General features: G+C 38.5%; 1 protein-coding gene and 2 non-coding genes across 3 annotated transcripts in view; all 3 read right to left on the bottom strand.

Annotated features, from left to right (window-relative positions):
* Positions 1-19,563, bottom strand: part of scramb1 (phospholipid scramblase 1) — a 152,130-nt gene that overhangs the window by 85,370 nt on the left and 47,197 nt on the right. The gene's annotated exons all lie outside the window — the stretch shown is intronic.
* On the bottom strand, positions 11,831-11,902 carry TRNAQ-CUG (transfer RNA glutamine (anticodon CUG)). Its single transcript has one exon. It is a non-coding gene; the product is annotated as a tRNA-Gln (tRNA).
* Positions 13,567-13,639, bottom strand: TRNAR-ACG (transfer RNA arginine (anticodon ACG)). Its single transcript has one exon. It is a non-coding gene; the product is annotated as a tRNA-Arg (tRNA).

Raw genomic sequence — 19,563 nt, 5'->3', positions numbered from 1 at the left:
TGCAAACGTCAGAGCTCAGTTATTTAGCAAATAATCCTGGACGCTGTTTTTATGGGTTGGAAAACTTTTCGAGTCTCTTCCCCCCCACCCAAAGTTAGGCCCCAAGTCTGATTCTGACCCCTCAAAATTAGGCCCAAGTTTAATTCTGCCCCCTCAAAGTTTCCCAAGTTACGCCCATGGATATGTTGTTTAATAAGGTGAACTTTAATGACACATGTGTAAACTTTTACAAACTTTTATTTGAAAAGAAGGCTGTACTGAAGAAGATTCATCCATCGGCAAAATATCAATGAATGACTATTAATTCTAAAGCACTGGTGCATATCACCATATTATGTAAGTTATATACATAGTATTTATTCATTAAATTAGTTTTCAAATACAAGTAAACATGACAAAACCGTTTTGCCGTCCTGTTTTGTTGTTTTATAAATTTGGTCGGCTTATCTTGCTTACGTCTATGCACATTTACAGTGCTAGATTTATATTTATCTGGAGATTCAATAAACAATCACCAACACCAATACTCATATTCAGAAATCGTGAGTGGGAAGCAAATATATTACAAGGCAAATTGCCCATTGTCTCGCACGTAAGTCAAACACCTTCTGGGTCAATCGCCGGATGTAGTCTTCTAACGTCAGGTTAAATTATTTCGTTGTTAGGCTAAATGTATTGTATTTGCACCAAGAGATTTAAGCCTAATTAACCTAAACACGGAAGAATTCAGCACTTGCGTCAGAAAGCGCTTGACCAAGAATGTGTTTGACTTACGTGCGATGAGTCATGCCCATAACAAAGTATTCGACAATTTCCTGTTCTGTATTCATTTTTATACAGCGGCGGCGCCAGGATTAATCATCTAGGGATGCTGAGGGGGTGCGATGCTGAACATAAAGAAAACATGAAACGCGCATGCAACCTTTCAAAACTGGGGAGGGCAAGGACAGTTTACTTTCTCTTGGTAGATAAGGTTTAGCATGGGGGGGGGGGGGGCAACTGCACCCCTAATCGCCGAAACATAAATTACTGACTGAAATGAAATTCTATGTGAAGTATATAACTTATTATTAGATTATCCATTTTTCAGGAAGGCTGTGCCGTTTGCCCTCCCCCTGGACGTCCAATTTGATATGTATCAAGTCTTATAATCCAAGAAAGTGCTCATACAGTGTAAACATTGAGATGATACACGTTGCAGTCTTGTTGAACTATGTAGTGAAATACAACATGAAATTATGCTTGCCTTTAAAAACAATTTTTGAACCTTTTCAATGTAACCAATGGAGGTACAAAATACATAGTACCGTACGTTAATATGAACCTTCCGTCTGCCACTTCAGGACAAAACGCGAAGTGCACAGCAACTTCGTCTTCGTTAAAATCCCTTCTGCCGCACTATCCCCAACAACGAACTAAAATTTCTGCGTGAACATTGGGCCTCTTCCTAACAGTTTTTGAAAAAGCCTGAAATTGTACGTTTACTAGACACGTTACGTGGAACAAATTCATAGAACGTATTAACAAGAAAACTACCCTTCACTTTACAACTCGCATTAAATACAATTTCCGAGCACGACTTGGTCACTGACTTGGAAAGCAGCTGAAAGTTTTGCTTCAGTACGAAGTAGAACAAGCAGGCGAAAAATAAACCGTTTTATCAACAATGCAAAAAAATAATAACTCACATTAAGCTATAGGCAATTATCGAAAACCAAACAGACCACTTGAAGAAATATTCAAAACAACAATGCTAAGGAAATAATAATAATAAAAAACAAACAGACGGTCGCTGATCTTGATAGAGGCTGCCGCCAGTACAGGAAAGTATGTATATCTGAATCTCTTTCAGTGCTTGCCTGTTGGAATAATAACTGTCTTACTTCAGTACCTAACATTTGGCGTGCAATATGACATGACATAATATGACACATTTAAGTGTTAGTGTTTTCAGTTGAACGTAGGGTGTACGGAAGAAAATGAAGGTGTGCGCAAGCGCCCCCTGGCGCCGCCCCTGTTTTTATATCACTTACATATTGAACATCACTTACGCCTGGGCAGTGGAATACTTCAGTTATTGGGTTGGTGAACACGGAATACATTGTGTTTCAAGTTGAAAGACCAACTTTTCAAATAAAACACAATTTGTTTGTAAACATTGTTGCAGTTAAATGATCTTGGTTAAATGTACTATGCTTTGTGTTTTACAGTATGTAAAAAATATATACTTGCATACACGTCTATAATTTAATAAAATATTGCACAATTATCATGAATGAACAGAAGATAACTAGATAAGAGTGAAACTTTTTCCGGTGTATTTTTAAAGCAGCACTTATCAGTACAGATAAATGAATTATTACTCGAATGGGATAATCAACTTGATGTCATCATGCAATGTATTCTGGGAAGAAATCGAGAAAATCCATTCGCATGTGTAAAAAGTACACATTCCTCGTATGATCACTATAATAATAGTGACTTCGGCAAAGACCAATGCTTACCATTCAACTGATCTGACCTGTTTTCCCGAAATTTGGCGCAATGAATTGTGGGAGGAAGTTGGTCGCTATCATCCATTGTAAATAAACTATACAATTGTATGGGTTTTACTCTTTCATGTCACTTCAACATAAATGTAAAATCTCATAAAGTTTTGTGATGAATTAACAGGCAGGCAGCATTGTAACTGGTCAATACATGGTTCAAAGGTAAGTATGTGCAAGGGCAATACATTTCGTGCTCTCGTAACCATTCACAGTAGAAGTAGATATATAATGTATCTCACATTATTAGAAGGAATGTTATAAAAGTAATTATCCCGGATCTGGTCCATTAGAAAAACCGAACACTTTAGCTTTCTTTGTAATGTACACATCTGATACATTAAATCATCATAGATAGGTATTCTCATCAATCGATCGATCATATCGACTCTTGAAATGTTCGAGTTGGCTTTGTATACTTATCATTTGTTTCACTTTATTGAATGTTAAAAGAAATACCACACTGAAAAGAATCGATGAAATTTGACGTAAATCTTTTATTGACAAAATAGGTGTTTACTGTCTTGTTGTTCAATATATTGTACAGTCGCTGGTAGAGATAATCTGTAGATACGTTGTCCATCACAATGTTTTACACAACGCGAAGTTCAAGAAACAAGAACACCTACGAAATTCACAACCGTTCTGAACAGTTTCATGTCCTTAAAAAAACACGAGGAATGTAAAGATGACTGAAATGGCGACTGTACAGTGCGATGCATAAGATTGCCAAGCAAATTGTCCATCACCATGTTCATGCACTTTGCTTTACACAATGAAAATTTCAAAAATTGAAACAAGCTGCTGACAACCTTTGCACCAATAACAATCTATTCCTTGAAAAACACGTAGGATGCAGGAGAAAAATGAATGTAAATAGCTATTGCCGAGCAATACATATGCATCTCACTGTACCAATGCGTAGTGGGACGTCTCACCACACAATTTGAGCCATTACTATTTTCATTAATTTTTCTTGTACATTCTCCATGTTTTTTTAAGTAATGTAATTGTTCTAATACTTGTGCAAAGGTTGTCAACTGTTTCATTTATTGAACTTCACTTCGCATTACCTAAAGTAAAGAGAATGAACATGACGAAGGACACTTATCCCACTCTACATTTTCATGCTTTGGAGAACAATGGAAAATTTCATTGTCCTGTCGATTAGTTCAGCAACGATCGATTCACATTATCTTTTTTATCTTTCTGGCTAATGAATTACTTGTTAGTTGGTAAAATTCAATTGTTTGTTATCACATAGATGATGGTCGTCCTCAAAGATTAAACATAGTTTTTAAAATGCCAATGACCTCTGATCCCGATGAAGTGATTGATTGATTTAGTTAATTTACTTCGCGTTTTGTGCCTCTTGGCTAATTTGCGAAGATGGGGATGAGTGATGAAATTGATGAATGGACAGGATTCGAACCCGGGACCCTTGGCGTCGCAGCGCGATGTGCTAACCACTTTTTTTTCTTTATAAAGGAAATACCCCCCTACACGGAGGTATCCCCACCATTCACACTTTTTCTCATTTTTACACTTTTCAATTGTTAGTTTCTCAGTTATCATCTGGACAAACACAAATACCCATGCCTTACCCGGGACTCGAACCCGGAACCCCTGGCGTTGTAGCGCGCTCTGCTAACGACTCCGCCACGGAGGTCGACAACCACTCGGCCACAGTGTCCGGCCCGATGAAGTGTGTGCATTTTGATAAATTGTTTAAAATTTTAATTGTGTCACGAACTCTGTCGTTTAAGGTAACTGTGGTAATAATAATTTATTTCTTTAAATTGCTGGAATTGTGGAGGATTATCAGTACACAGTAGTGGCGGCGATTGGGTAGTTATCATTGTATTATAATATTAATAATAATTATTATTATTTCTATTCGTCCTATCAACGGCCTGCCCCCCCCCCCTATAAAAATTTCTGGAGATACCTATGGGCGCACCTGTGTCATACATTCCTCTAGCTTTATTTGTATAGTTCTCCCTGTACTGGAATCATATCCGCTCCAGAAATCTCTACTTTATTCAACGTAGGCTATGCTTTGTCAAATTCCATCGGTAAACTGTCTCCTTTCAGCACTACTTTCATGTTCCATTGTATCTTCTGGTGTGACACTTCCATTTAGTTTCCCCAATATTCTTTTCACCTTGCTCCTCTCTGTCTCGTGCTCTTTACCATTGCACTTGCGTTTTGTCCAAGTAAAGCTATTTAACCATATACAAGGTCCAACGAAACCTCGAAGATGAGGTTTTACTTCTTTTCTTTCTTCAAGTTTTCCCTCTTGTGAAGTAGGAAACTGGTGGAGTAGAAAAGAAAGACAGGAAAACAGCTTGTTGATATCGTCGATTTTCTTTCGTTACACGTTGAACTGTTGTTAACACAGTATTGCGTGCAGAATCTCTTGAACTGCAGACTTTGTGTGAACCCAAGTGGGACAGTCAAAACCTCGCGAATGGGATCAACCAGTCGAAAGGAAATGCTCAGGCTTTCGCCATAAACGGAGGAATTCATGCAGGTATGTGCCGCTTGGGTACACAAGTGATACTGGGTACCAGTCCACAGAGGAACTGCATGTTACGGATCCGCGGAACATAACCTCGACTCAGCTGAGCGTGTGTTGTTTACATTTGCTCCGGAAGAATACCAAATGCAGATAACGCTGTCATCGAGCGAGATGTCTTCATTTGTTTCAGGAATCACGAACGTTGATGGTTTACAGTGAGGTAGGGTAGCTAAAAATCTGGATAAAAGTTAACACTTTTCTGCTTCATTCGTAAATAGGAAATGCGTGAGCTAAAACAGTTGAAAACCCACTCCCCCCCCCCCCTGTCGGGAGAACAATACTAACATAACGTTTTGATTGTGTGTGTGTTTTTCGTATTTAGATGCTACTTTTGACATCGTGATGATGAAGATGAAAAATTATTTCATAAAATTAATGAACTGACCCACGCAATGAACGACCAAGACTAAACCGGGAACGTTCGATGACCAGATCACGAGTCCGTCAACTTGTTTGACCACCAAGGTGGCTGTAATATTTTTGGATAAAATCAGTGCCCGAAGTAAGGGGGAATGGTATCCACCCAGCTAGCAAATTTTCACAAAGCATCTCCCAGTTGTCTCATTGTCACCATGTTACACCACAGAAGCATCCCTCCAGCTAACCCCAATGTTCGACCAAACATCCCCCCCAGCTAACATTTTCCGCTTCAAGCGCTGGATAAAATGGTTTTGCTGAAAATATATAGCAATGTCATTATCATCTGTGTTGTCACCTCAAAAACATTTATTCTCTGTATATCATGAAGAACTTTAGATTTCTCCTTAAATGCCTTCTTATTGGATAGGTAATAAATACCTCCTTGTCCCATACCAGGTGAGCTTTTTGCATAAACTCTACATAGTACAGCGATAACTGTGCCATTATTTAAATATAAGAGCATGGTGTTGGACAATTTGTCTTCTATTACCTTTGCTTTCAGCTGTACAGTGGGATGCATAAGTATTGCTAAGCAAACTGTCCATGACTATGTTCATACACTTTGATTACAATTTACCCAATGAGAACTTCAAGAATTTAAACAAAACACCAAAGAAGCTGCTGAGAGCCTCTGCACCAGCATACGTAAAAATCTATTCCTTGCAAACATGTAGGACACAGGAGAAAAATTAATGAAAATAGTCATAGAGCAAATAGTCACGGGCAAATTGTCCACCACTCTGTCCATTCACTTTGTTTTACAAGTTCCAATAGTTTAAAGAAAATGCCAACACACTTAGAAACCTGAGTACCAGCTTCTAAAATACTCCCACTTCTTAAAAACACATGATTCAAGAGAAAAAAGCAATGGACAATTTCCTTGACAATATTTACGTATCTCACCGATTGAAATTATAGAACGGGGTACGTTGCTCGCTGCTTGGATGTAACAAAATCAGTATTCGGCACCTTTGGCTAGAAATCGCTTAAAGGCGGTGTGAGCCAAGAAAATAAGAAGCTCCTTGCTTCTGAAGAGCAACCTCGCTAAAATGTTGAACAATTGGTGTGAATATTCAACATTGTCATAGTAGGAGCAAAATATTACCCGACACTTCCAAGGATAAAAAATCAACCGCAGAGAGAAGTGTGTGTAGGAACAGATTGGTTCACTCAATAGTTTGTGCTTCACTAAATTTGGGCTCGTTTGGCGCACCTGCCACCAGATGACTCGTAAACAAGAAATAAAAAGGCCACAGCAGCTGTAAAGTGTCCAGTTTTAGAATTCTTAACTAGACATGTTGACAGTACTCGATGTATGCAATATATCAAATCGTCCCACAAAAATGAGTAAATAACAGAATGACAGTTTAATGACTGCGCGGTATTTCACCGGCCATGAACGTCATAGTCTTTTCATAAAAATTCAAGTCTGTTTTTTCATTCGCTCATGATATGTGATTTAAGATAGCTCATAAACTAGTGTAGTACAACAGACCGTCGAGGGCCAAGGCCTGCAAGATGGGTTTTTCGTTGTGTCGTACAGTAGGATCCATGAGTATAACCGTGCAAATTGTCCATCACCATGTTCATGCACTCTATTTGACCTAATAAGAGCTTCAAGAATTAAAATAAAACTCAAAACAAGGTGTTGACAACTTCTGCACCAGCATACATAAAACACGCAGGATGTAAGAAAAATTAATGAAAGTAGTCATGGACAATTTGCACTGTAATACTCGTGGATCCCACTGTACATTGCTTGGTTTGGTTCATGTTAAGGTATAGTACCTCACAATTTGTTCTCATAGTTCTTAGACATTCAAAATAATCCCAGGATCCACATGTATATTGTTCTAATTGCATACGCTTACCTAAATTACACATGTGCTTACACATTTGATGTCAAATAAAAATTAGAACACAATCATTCCTATAATTCTAATCTTAAGCTTCTACTAGCAGAACCAGTTGTTGTTTTCAACTTTTCCTAACGCCTAATTCTGCGCAAAAGCTGTCACCCCCCCCCCCCTTCTCGTTAAATGCTCAACCCCGAGATTATCTCCTAATTAATTTTTTTACACGAAAAGTTGGAAAGTTTCATAAAAAAGGAAAATTAATGGTGACATTGCATTACTGGTACCACCAGTGCACATGTCTATGATCTCGGTTACTGGGAATACTGGTAATTATAAAAACACCATCGAGTTTCATCAGTTATACTCAAATCACTCTGTTGAAAAGTGACTTATCTTTAAGTTGGGAAACTAATATAGCGATCGCTGCTACGCTTGTTGACCACTTGATAAAACGTATACAATTAAAATCAAAATTTAAACAATGAAAATCACATTTCTACATGCTGTTATCGATCCTAAGATTTGCGATCACTGTTGTCCCTTCACGAAGTCCCCGACTTCATGAAAATAAAAAATCGGATGACCAATACTGAGTATTTTATATGTCTTATATCATCCTACAATAATAACCATAGTTCGATAATAACGCACTTCTTTAAATCGATGTAAGCATACGTATAATCCAATCTTAAACAAATGACTGTTAACATGTCACAGTCACATGTTACACTCTAGCGTCTCGCATCTACTACAATATATGACATAGGATCACATACCCTACAGAGTAAAAGGAATTCCTTGAATTTTTTAAAAATGTACACCTCCCTTCAGATCACTGGCATAAGCAGGATTTTTTTTTCGGGGAAGGGCTGGAATTATAAAGGTCGATATTACAGTGGGATCCATGAGTATTTCCGTGCAAATTGTCCATCAGCATGTTCGTGCACTTTATTTGACCCAATAAGACCTTCAAGAATTAAAAGAAAACTCAAACCAAGCTGTTGACAACTTCTGCACCAGCATACATAAAAATCCATCGCTTGAAAACACACAGGATGTAAGAGAAAAATTAATGAAAATAGTCATGGATCCTACTGTACACTGTACAGTGAAATCCATGAGTATTGCCGTGCAAATTGTCCATCACCATGTTCGTGCACTTTATTTGACCCAATAAGAAATTCAAGAATTAAAAGAAAACTCAAAACAAGCTATTGACAACTTCTGCACCAGCATACATAAAAATCCATCGCTTAAAAACACATTGGATGTAAGAAAAAATCAATGAAAATAGTCATGGACAATTTGCACGGTAATACTCATGGATCCAACTGTACATAAGCTGCTTTCCAGAGGGGTGGCATGTATACACAATAAGATATTTCGTATAATTAGAACTTTTCACTCTCAAAAATGGAAATTGGGAGTTATTTTAGGGAGGGGGACATTTACTCTGTTTTTTTCCCCTAGTTCTTCACTACTTTTATTTGAAATTGATTGTCTCAAATTTCGGAGGGTGCTGTAGCCCAATCGCCCCCTTCCCCCCGCGTCCGCCAATGCCTTAAATCATTATCTTAGATTAAGAACGAAGCAAACACGAACATCGAACAAGTAAAAAAAAAAAAAGAGGGGAGAGAGAACCGTGACTGAAATTAAATGTTTGTGTCGCTAGCTGCCATCAAAGAAACTCGCAAAGCCGTATTCGGGTAAAGCAACCTAGATGCGTTTCCTCCCGCATATCTCTTTCTGGCGTCTTTGTAATTGTTTCCTGTTTTCACAACTTCCTGTCACACTTTGTAGCTACGAAGACGTTCCTTTAACTATGCACAATTCACACTGTGGGATGATGCTCCGTTCGGGTTAAATGAGGCTGTCCTTCAAGAGGTGAGCTCGCCACCGCTTTCACAGTGGCGCTTAATTAGTGTGCGCCTGTCTTTTGTTTTCTTTTTCTTCCCTTGGCAATCTTTTGTTTTCGTGATTGTGAAAATGAAGAGTTTCGCAACGACAGTACTGGAGTTACTTAGTTCAAGTGGATGACGGAAGTTCTGCACTACTTCTCCAAAGGTTCACGCTCGAATAAGTGATTTTCAAGGCTCAACGAAGAATAATCTATACCGCTAATAGATAGGCATTGAATTAACTGTCTATCAGATGGCTCTGTAGTAAGGATGTGCCAAGGCTAGACTTATTGTCAGAGAAATAATGGGCAGCCCATCCTCCCTGCTCACCAAAGAGCCCACACATATGAATTTTAAAGAATCATTTTTGGTAGAGAAAGAATCACATAGCGAGGAGGGGGGGGGGGAGAGGGGAGATAAAAGGCTATTTGTTTCAAAAGAGTTGTAATTTGTGTAGACAAGATTTTACTGAAGTAACTTCTGCATGACATAATAAGTTTATTTCAAAATTGTCTAACAATTTAAGAAGAGCTTACTGCTCTTTTGATGTCATTCTGTAGATATTAAATAAACATACCTACAATAAACATGTTTTCTAACTGCAACATTTGGAGTATTAAACAGTTAGCCTATTTTTTCGTCATTAAAATAGTAAATATATAACATGGTCATGTTCTTTTATTGGAGGAAGGCGAACCAGGGAAGAAATTTGAGGTGGTGGCAGAGTGGACAGTAGGGGACGACAAAAATCCACTTCGTCCTGGTGAAAATTTCGTTTTGAGCCGCCCCTGAGGCTAATCAAAGTTGGACCCACAGTCTAAAAGCAGCATCCGAACCACTGTGCAATGTGTCACCAGCAGCGGGATCGAACCCGGAATCCTTGATTTCAAGGATTACGAAAAGGAGACAAACGAAGAAAGATACAAAAGGTTAAAGGAGGTGAACTCCGAAGTAGAGGCCAACTGAACCTATTTTGTCCACTTCTTGAGCCTGTACGATAGAGATTATCTGGTGGCGGAACTTCCACCATGCTTAGTCTTTTTATAAACACGCCCGAAATATGACGTAGAATGTCGTTGTAGTGCAATTATTTGAATTTGCATTTGAACTATTGCTACATTCATAATAGCATCCGTCTTAAAGGACGAAAGAAGTTACCCAGGTCCCACCGAGATTTGAACTCGGATCGCTGGATTCAGAGTCCAGAGTGCTAACCATTACACCCTCGGACGGTGGGACCGTTCAATATTTTCACACACTTACCTTATCACGTCAGTCTGCCACCGTGGCGGAGTGGTTAACACATCGTGCTACGACGCCAGGGCCCCGAGTTCGAATCCCGACCTGGGCAAGGATGTTTGTGAGTGTTCATTCATCATATCATCACTCATCCCCATCTTCGCAAATTAGCCAAAAGTGACACAAGAAGCAAAGTAAAATAAAGCAAATCAATCAATCTTGTCACTTCAGAGCAGATTTATAGGCACGAAAAGTCCCATAATCGGCATGCAACTCGGATTTTAATGGACAATCCCTTATTTAAGAAACGTCCATTGTAATTTAAAAGTTACAATTTTCCCCGGATGTATACATGTTCCTCTTCCTGGATTCCCAGATCATCAACTTTTCCTCCACCGGTGGAGGTATTAATTCCAGTTCCCCTTCCTCACCTATTTGTGAGAGAAATAGTGTGGAACAAAAAACACAGGAAGAAGAGGAGAAAGAGATAATGTTGGCAGCCATGACTATCGAAGCACCATCTCATAGTATTTTGCCTACCCTTGTAGTCATCCGCTCAAAGTTCTTTATCGACAACACTGCGGCAGAGTGCTTTGCAGTTGGGTAGTCTACATTCTTCGGAAGAACACTGCTTGTTCCCTTGGTGCAGGGAAATCTAGATTCAATTTTAGGGAGATTTTATGAAAGATATAGAAATTGGCGGAAAAAGTTGTCGGGCTTCTGTTTTTATTTTACTTGCGTTATTGTTTTTGCGGTAAACCACGTCAAACCCTCAGAATACGTCACTGGTGCTTTGCATTCGAATTTTTACGCCACACTTCTACCTACGTTAATCGCAACGAATTGAACTGATGAAGTTGATGATGGAACGTACACAATACAACCGTCTACCTCTTCGGCTAGATTCGAGCTCAGGATGCTACGCTAACCACTCCGCCACGGATGCTTGCAACATTGTGTCTTATTTCAATCTCGGTTATGTCCAAGAAACTATCTAAAGAAGCAAATTATGGTGCATTTAGGATTTTATAATCTCCAGTCCACAACTTCACCATTTCATTTCAGTATATCCGTAATTTTTAGATATAATTTTATAAAAAAGATAATTGCTATCTATTACAGGATAGGAATCAGCCACAACGAAGAAGAAATCAGCGTGTAGATCGAGCAAAAATGTAGCAAATTTCGATTAATTTTAAAATTCGAAATTGTCAGCCCTCGCGTAAATTTTACCTCGCTTGTAGTTTATCATTGTTGCAGAATTCCGAAAACGAGAAGAAAAATTAACCAAGGTCCCACCGAGATTTGAACTCGGATCGCTGGATTCAGAGTCCAGAGTGCTAACCATTACACCATGGGACCACGTCAAACACTCCTCGGACTCCAAGGTTAAGATGCAAACCGGGCGGAAACTGCACCAGTTCCGTGATGACGTCACCAACTGTCCACAAGATCAGTCCACCCTAACTTAACTTTATGTTTTTGCACACAATGTTTGACGTTAATTCTGTGTCGTCATTTGTTTCGTGATATCTCCATGAAGTTAACTTTGGGATTTGTTTCTAGAATTATATAGATAACTTTAGAGTGAAAGGTTCAACGGTAGTTCGCTGCAGATATTTCACAAATATTATTTTAATAATTTTCGGATAAATTTCTCGTAAGGGACAGACGGATTTCATCAAATTTACAGGAGAAATTACTTCCCGAATGCAGTTTCTTTATACTTCTGGAAGTTCGGGGAAGTGTTTTCTCGCATCGTTCATTGAATTTTGCTGGTAAATCATCAATTTTTCCATATAAATGTGTGACCGATGCACGAAAGCTGTTGCATCCATTTACTTCCAGGTGGATGTAGCCTGTGTGTGATGACGTAATCCCGGTCAGTGTTTCCAAACATGTGTTTTTGTAACTGAAGAAGGTACGTTTCCGCAAATGGTTTGTGGGGCTATGTGTCAATGGTTCGTGGGGCTATGCGAGAATGGTGTGTGGGGCTACGCATATTTTTTTTCGAAACCAATTTTTAACTATTGTAACCTATACGTGACCCTAATTAATCTAACCTTACCGGAAATGGTTCGTGGGGCTATGTATGAATGGTTCGTTGGGCTATGCGTCAATGGTTTGTGGGGCTACGAAGGTATTTTTGGGTGCAGTGGGGTGGAAACACTGCATGCCGAGTACGGAAGTGAAACCATGAAACTGTGACCGCCATTTTGTGCGTTACCGAAGGCATATAGAAACGAAGAAAACTTACTCGATATGTCGCAAATAAAGCTTATTTCCGTGAAATAAGCGAAATGCCACCTTCAGCAATGTTTCTCAATGCAGAATACATAAGTACGAATATCCAAAATAAATGAACTAGCAAATTTCAGCCGTCTGTCCCTTACGAGAAATTTACCAATTTTCGAAATATATCGAAGGCTCGAATCTTGATAAAGCTTTATTGTGATTGTTATTTCCTCAATTGGCCTTCACCTTCACGTGACTTTTACGTCGTCTAAAACGAAACTATGCCAATTAAGGTAATTGTACAGTCTGGGATCCATTAGTATCACCAAGCAAATTGTCCATCGCCAAGTTTATTCTCTTTATTTTTAGCAATGAGAGCTTCAAGAATTCGAACAAAACGCCAAATAGGCTGCTGGCAATCTGTGCATCAACATAAGTAAAAATTAAGAACTAACAGGATACAAGAAAGAAATTAATGAAAGTAGTCATGGACAATTTGCCGAGCAATACTTGTGGATCACACTGTACTACAATGACATTCTACATATTTCGGGCATGCTTTTTAAATCAAGTCGACGATTTACCTGTCTCACTTTCACATGAATATTCAAACAATTTGTGAAATTTCCTGTAATAGTAATTGATGAAGATATTAATTTGGTCTGCGAAACATTTACAACTTCCTGCTAACACTCTATAGTTGTGCGTCGCAGTTAAGTTCTGAACTATATAAATTAAGGATCTGAAATCAGCATTGTAATATTATCAGTTCCATAAAAACTTCAAAATTTCGACCCAGCCAGGATTCGAACCTGGAATCTTCTGATCCGTAGTCAGACGCGTTATCCGTTGCGCCACTGGGCCGACGTTATTAGAGTCCCTGGATGTATGACTTGACGTCATATACGAGTACTCGCGACCGCCATTTTGTAAGTGAAAATCCTTGGTTGGCACTTCAAATAGCATTGGTTCTTATGGGACGCAGGGCATAGCGAAACTTTAATTTTTTTAATTGTCTTGAATCTAATGACCTAATTACGGGTATTACTTCAAAAATGAAGAAACGAACTTAATAAATATGTAAATATTAAAAAAATGATGCCTACAAATTTTTTTGTTAAAATGTGTAAAGTAGAGGCTACTGTCTCCCCGATACTCATTAACACGTAATTACATGTACGGAAACCTGGAATTTCGATGTTTCACACATAGGATAGGCGTAATCATTGGCGGCAATTAGGGGGTGCGTGGGGGCAGTTGCCCCCCACCCTTTGCCCAAACACTATGCTAAACCTTATCTCAGGGTTATTAAAGGTCCAGGAATTTTAAATAAATTCAATTCCGGTCCAGGAGAGAAATTCAGCAAGCATAAATGGATTCTGGATCGTAAAGAACCTTTTTATGTTTAAAGTATTTCGGGAACCTTTATTCTGGATCATTGTAAACACGGTCCAAGAACCTTTTCCCGGCTGAATTTAAATTCGGTCCAGGAATCCTTTTTCCGGATCTATTTAAATACGGTTATTCGGCCTACGTATAGGGCCGGTGGCAACCAGTGGCGGCTGGCCAAGTGCAACAAGTGCAGATGTTTTCACCTAATTTTCAAATTAATATTGACATTTTTCATTTGCTTGTTAAATTAAACTATTTCCCAGCAGAACGCACACGATAATACTCAAATAACACGCCGCTCGGCGCTACGCACGTATCGAGTTCGTCCCAACCCAAGAGCAAACACCGCTAGGTTGCGGAAAACTTAGCCGGTTGTCATGGCAACGGTGACGTCACCTAGCGTTGGCCTTGAACGGGTGTCGCCTTCTAGATGAAGCAGTTCTCTCGTCGGAGAAAACATCGCATCCAGTGCTTGTGGCAAAATCTTCGCGTTCTCGCGAGATCATGTTCCGCGTGTGTGTTTCGCGTTTCCTATCGTGTGTTGGGTTCATGTGTTGAGCTGTGGTTTCTACAATGAACCCAGTAAATGACTTAGTGTGTAATTTGTTGCAGACACCATTTTCCAGATGGACGGATGAAGACAAAAAAGACGTTTTAAATTGGGGGGGGGGGGGCACTGGCACTTACTATTTGTTTTCATTGCCTATAAATATACTTCTTCACCTGTTATTTTAGGCACGAGCCGTGGCAACCCACCATCGGGAGGAAATTTGGGAGCATCGAATGAGTAAGCGTAATCCGGTCCCGGAAACCTACTAACGGCTGGGGATACGTCGGGCTGACCCCCGACTATTCCAATACTGGTTGCAGATCTCCACGCTTAGAGGTGACGAAGGAAAGCGTGGGAGGGAGACTGGCAGTCGGTAGGTAAGCCAAGACCCTTCAGGGCTGTTGCGCAAAGGATTATTATTATTATTTAGATACTCTCCAGGAACTTTTTCCCCGATTAATTTAAATTTGGTCCAGGAACATTTTTTCAACGAAACAATACGTATCTTGAACCGAATTTAAATTGTGTGAGAAAATAGGTTCCGTCCTGCAGCGGAACACAATATAAGCTATTATAATTTATCGGTTTCCTGGACCCCTTTCAGTTTCGGCACCTTGCCCGTCTAGTTTTGAAACTCAATCGCCTCCACTGGGCCTGATGTGCTGTACCTGGCTGTCCGTGTGTGTGTGTGTGCGTGTGTATGAAGTTTAGGTTTAAGTCCACTTCATGTACAAATAGGCTAATCGGAACCGAATCTACATTTTAATTTGGGATCCGAACCACTATGTGCCTCCACCGGGTATCGAACCATTACATGTTGACGCTGCACGCGTGCTCGTGTGTGTCTCCAGCTTCCATGGCATCACAAAGTTAGAGAGTGTTGTATTATCCATTTACAATATTTAACACAACGAACTACAACATTTAGTTTTCTGACTGAATCGTTGAAACATTATACTCCATGAATCCTTAAAAAGATCGCTTCGCGGGCTTGCAGCAGACGACAATATGGGGGTGTGTCTGCGAGAACCAATCAGGTCCCCGAATGAGCGAGCCCGGTTGCCATAGCTAGCTCGCTGCACCCTTCTGCCTCTTGCTACCTCGGCCTGTTTGTTCGGCTGAGGAGCAGATGACACGAGAGTATCGGCAACAGTGTGCGAGCGACGTCTGCTGTTAGCCGCGAAGCGCTCTTTCTAAGGCCTCCTGGATTATAGAAAGCACGTAAATAATATTGATAATAATAAAACACAATCTTTTCGTTCTGCATAATGTACCTTTATTTTTCGAATTATCAAATGAAAAAATGTGATTAGATATTTTTTTTTACTGCATTTAAAACATACTCTGAATTCGAAAAAATATATCAGCTTTCGTATATAAATACTATTTAAATGCTGTGTAATGACAACCTACGAGTCAGAGTTTCGCTTGCAAGATAATTTTCTGAAATTTTTAAGTAAAGGTTGACGAATAAAGTGTTTCTAAGACTAGAATTTTGTATCAAATAAACTTTGGAAACATTATTCTCGTGTGTAATTTCAATTAATTTATAATTTTCCAGAAATCTCGTAAATATTTAGCTGCACAAGTTCATAGGCTACAGCTTTTTTTTTTAAAAAAAAAATGTGTTATTTTCAGTGCACGCACATACATGTAAAGGAAGTGAAAGTTTACAAATACTAATTCAATAAGCATAATTACCCTAACCTACTCGAAACACCTAGATGCTAAGAATACTACATTTAAATGACCAACCCACTAATTGAGGTATTCAAAGAGATTTACTTCACAAAGAAAATGGAATTCATTGAGAATGACAGGGAAAGCAGGTTACTTTAATTAATAAATCCAAAGCAAAAAGCAAAAGAAGGCACTAGACCTCATGTACTATGAGGAGAATTTTGCTATTGTTAGAGACCACTGGAATTCTTTGTTCTAAAGTTTATATAATGTATATTCCTATTCGGTGTACAAGCCAAAAAATCAAAGGGCAATGCATGATACATGGATATGTATCTAAATCGTTCTATGCAAAATTGTACGTGTACATAAACTTGAACCCAATTACGAATTGATATTCGTTGAGCATATATAGTAACTTTATATTCACTGACATGTATGTTAACAATTACTAATATTTTCACCTTGTAGAGTCCAGCTCAGATATTTCTGCCGTGCGATGCGCGACACAACTAAAGAAGCAGTGTTGCTAATGGAGCAGATAGAAAAATCGCTGCAGTGCGCCGATGCACAGCTGTTACGTACAAAAAGAAAATTAGAGAATTCAGGTCTATCTAACGTTGAGTTTTAAACGTCATGCATTATACCAGGACTAGGATTAATATGTACTAACAAGTGGCTTTGTATGTAGCTACATACATATGGACTAAAAATTCGCAAAATATGAACTAACACATACGTAAAATTACCAAAAATGCTGCAAAGAAGACTTCTTCATACGATTCCTTATTTGAGTGACTTCAAACAAAATAAACACTTTATTATTTTCCATTGCATTAATGCACTGGTGGCGTTCTAACTGTTTACTCCCAAAACCAGTCTACGCTGGTACGGAACTGCAACGGCAGATAACAACATGCCAACGTGTTAAACCGCGACAATTGGACCACAACACTCCGCCTCAAGCAGTATTATTATTTCCCCTCTGTGATCGGCGACAGTCGGTTGCCTTTGTTGTACATTTACAAACGATGCCGGCTTCCAAAACAATAACAACATATACTGCCACTAGACGATAAGCTGCACGGCCTTTTCTTTTGCTAGTCATTTTGCCTCCCTGGGCGGTGGCGGCAGATGCCGCTCCATTTCGACCCCCCCCCCCCCCGGTCATTACGCAGGAACGGGAAATTGAAAATCAATATATTCGTAAGTAAAACATCAAAATATAAAATAAATAATGAGACTTCTTACGTTATTTCAATACTATTAAGCGCAAAAGAATATCTCGCTCGACCACAGTTTTCAATAGGCTTATTTTTTTCTTCTCTTCAAATTTTGGGGGGTGGCACGGTTCGCCCTACCCTTCCGCCGGCCGTGCTATGAACTTGGTCACCCATCAAAGCATGGCAATTTTAACACAAAACAAGAGCCAAGAGTTAAAATGCTGTTGGAGCCACATAATTTATTTATTTTGAACAATTCCAATATGAAATATGAACAATTTGTGAATTAAACCTGTTGAAATATGTAAAATGAAGTATATTTTCCTTAAATATGTAAAAGTAAGTATTTATTAAAGTTAGAAATATGGAAGAATATTGACAATAAAATGTACCTTAAATCACTACAAACATTACTATTCGCAAAGATATCACAAAATTTCAGCGATATTTCGTCAAACTAAAAGTATGTATTTACCTATCCCCCATTACTTTCCAAATAACGATATGACCACGGATAGTGTAAATAATACAGAACACTGACAAGTATCAAATTTAATAACTAAAAAAATATTATGAACGGTTATTAAGTTGGGAGAATTCAGGTGTATAATTATGAAATCGTTTGTTTTATTAAACACTGAGACTTTATTCAGAAATACAATAACAAGGCAAACTATTGGTGGGCTCAAGCCTGCAATAACAATAAGCGAGCTTCAGTGTATGGCTGCTCTGTCACCTAACGCTTATAAGTTGCCACCATTGTTCATTTATATGAAATCCTCATTGTGATTTAATAAAACTATAGCTATTATATTGTACTACAAGTTACTTTTTATTCGCATGTTCCGTAATTGTATACTTTTGCATCCCCCTGTATACTAGTTTGATTAGTTTTCAAAAGAGGCCAGAGACAAAGAGTACAATAGAACAATTATTTTATTTACTGCAGACTCTTCTATTCTTTATTACACGAATATCAGAATTATCATGATATTTGGCGACTGAATTCGTCTGTGTGACAATAACAAAAACAAGTTTTTATAATAATTATAAAGTATCTTTAGATCATGGCGATGTTAGAAACGAAACACCAAATTAAGGTTTAATCACACACACACAGACATCCAGTATATGACATTTCTCTTGCTGGTCACAGAATAAGTATCCCGCAAAAAAAAAAAAAAAATACACAGAATATTCACATCAAAAACATACACAGAATACTCATATCAAGCAAATACACAGAATACTGCTTTTCTATTTTTAACAGGCGATGTCCAACATTTCCGAAAGTAAATACTACAATAGAAAACTCAAAAGAAAGATATTTAGACCTAAAAGAAGTTGCCTAATACTAAACTGAATAATGAATATTTATCCCCTGATATTATTAGAACAGTTAAAGAAAGAACATTTCGGTGGGAAAGCCATCTAGCACGCATCGAAGAGTATAGAAAAGTTTCCGTGCTCGGAAGCCTAGTGGTAAAAGAACTGAAGGAAACTTGTAAGGAAGGTGAGGATGGATCAAACTAGCCAGAAGAAGTTAAAATCTGTGCAAGAGAATGAACAGATGAAAGAATGGATAAAATACAACATGACAGGAAAAAAATATGAAAACTGACGTGAATATTAATGACAAAATATAAAGAATAAAGCCGATACATTTTTAAGATACAGTACATCATTCTTTTATGAAAATAATTAAAGTAACTTTTGCTACCTAGGTAGTCTATAAGACAGTCAAATATGATGATTAGCTGTGGAACACTGCTTCACCTCAATTTCATTTCATCCAATCAACATAAAACACTGGAAAGGATATTCATCTTGTTGCAATAAAAGGATTAGACGTCGCTTTCGTTCTTGGTCTTCTTTTCAAACCGGCAGCCAGATGTCAGTACCGTTCGTCAGGTCCAAATACACCTGCTACATTCGTGCTCGAG

This window comes from Lepisma saccharinum, chromosome 30, assembly GCF_977018435.1.
Source record: "Lepisma saccharinum chromosome 30, izLepSacc3.1, whole genome shotgun sequence".
NCBI lineage: Eukaryota > Metazoa > Arthropoda > Insecta > Zygentoma > Lepismatidae > Lepisma > Lepisma saccharinum.
The sequence above is the reverse complement of the archived record's forward strand: the minus strand, read 5'-3'. Positions and strand labels throughout refer to the sequence as shown.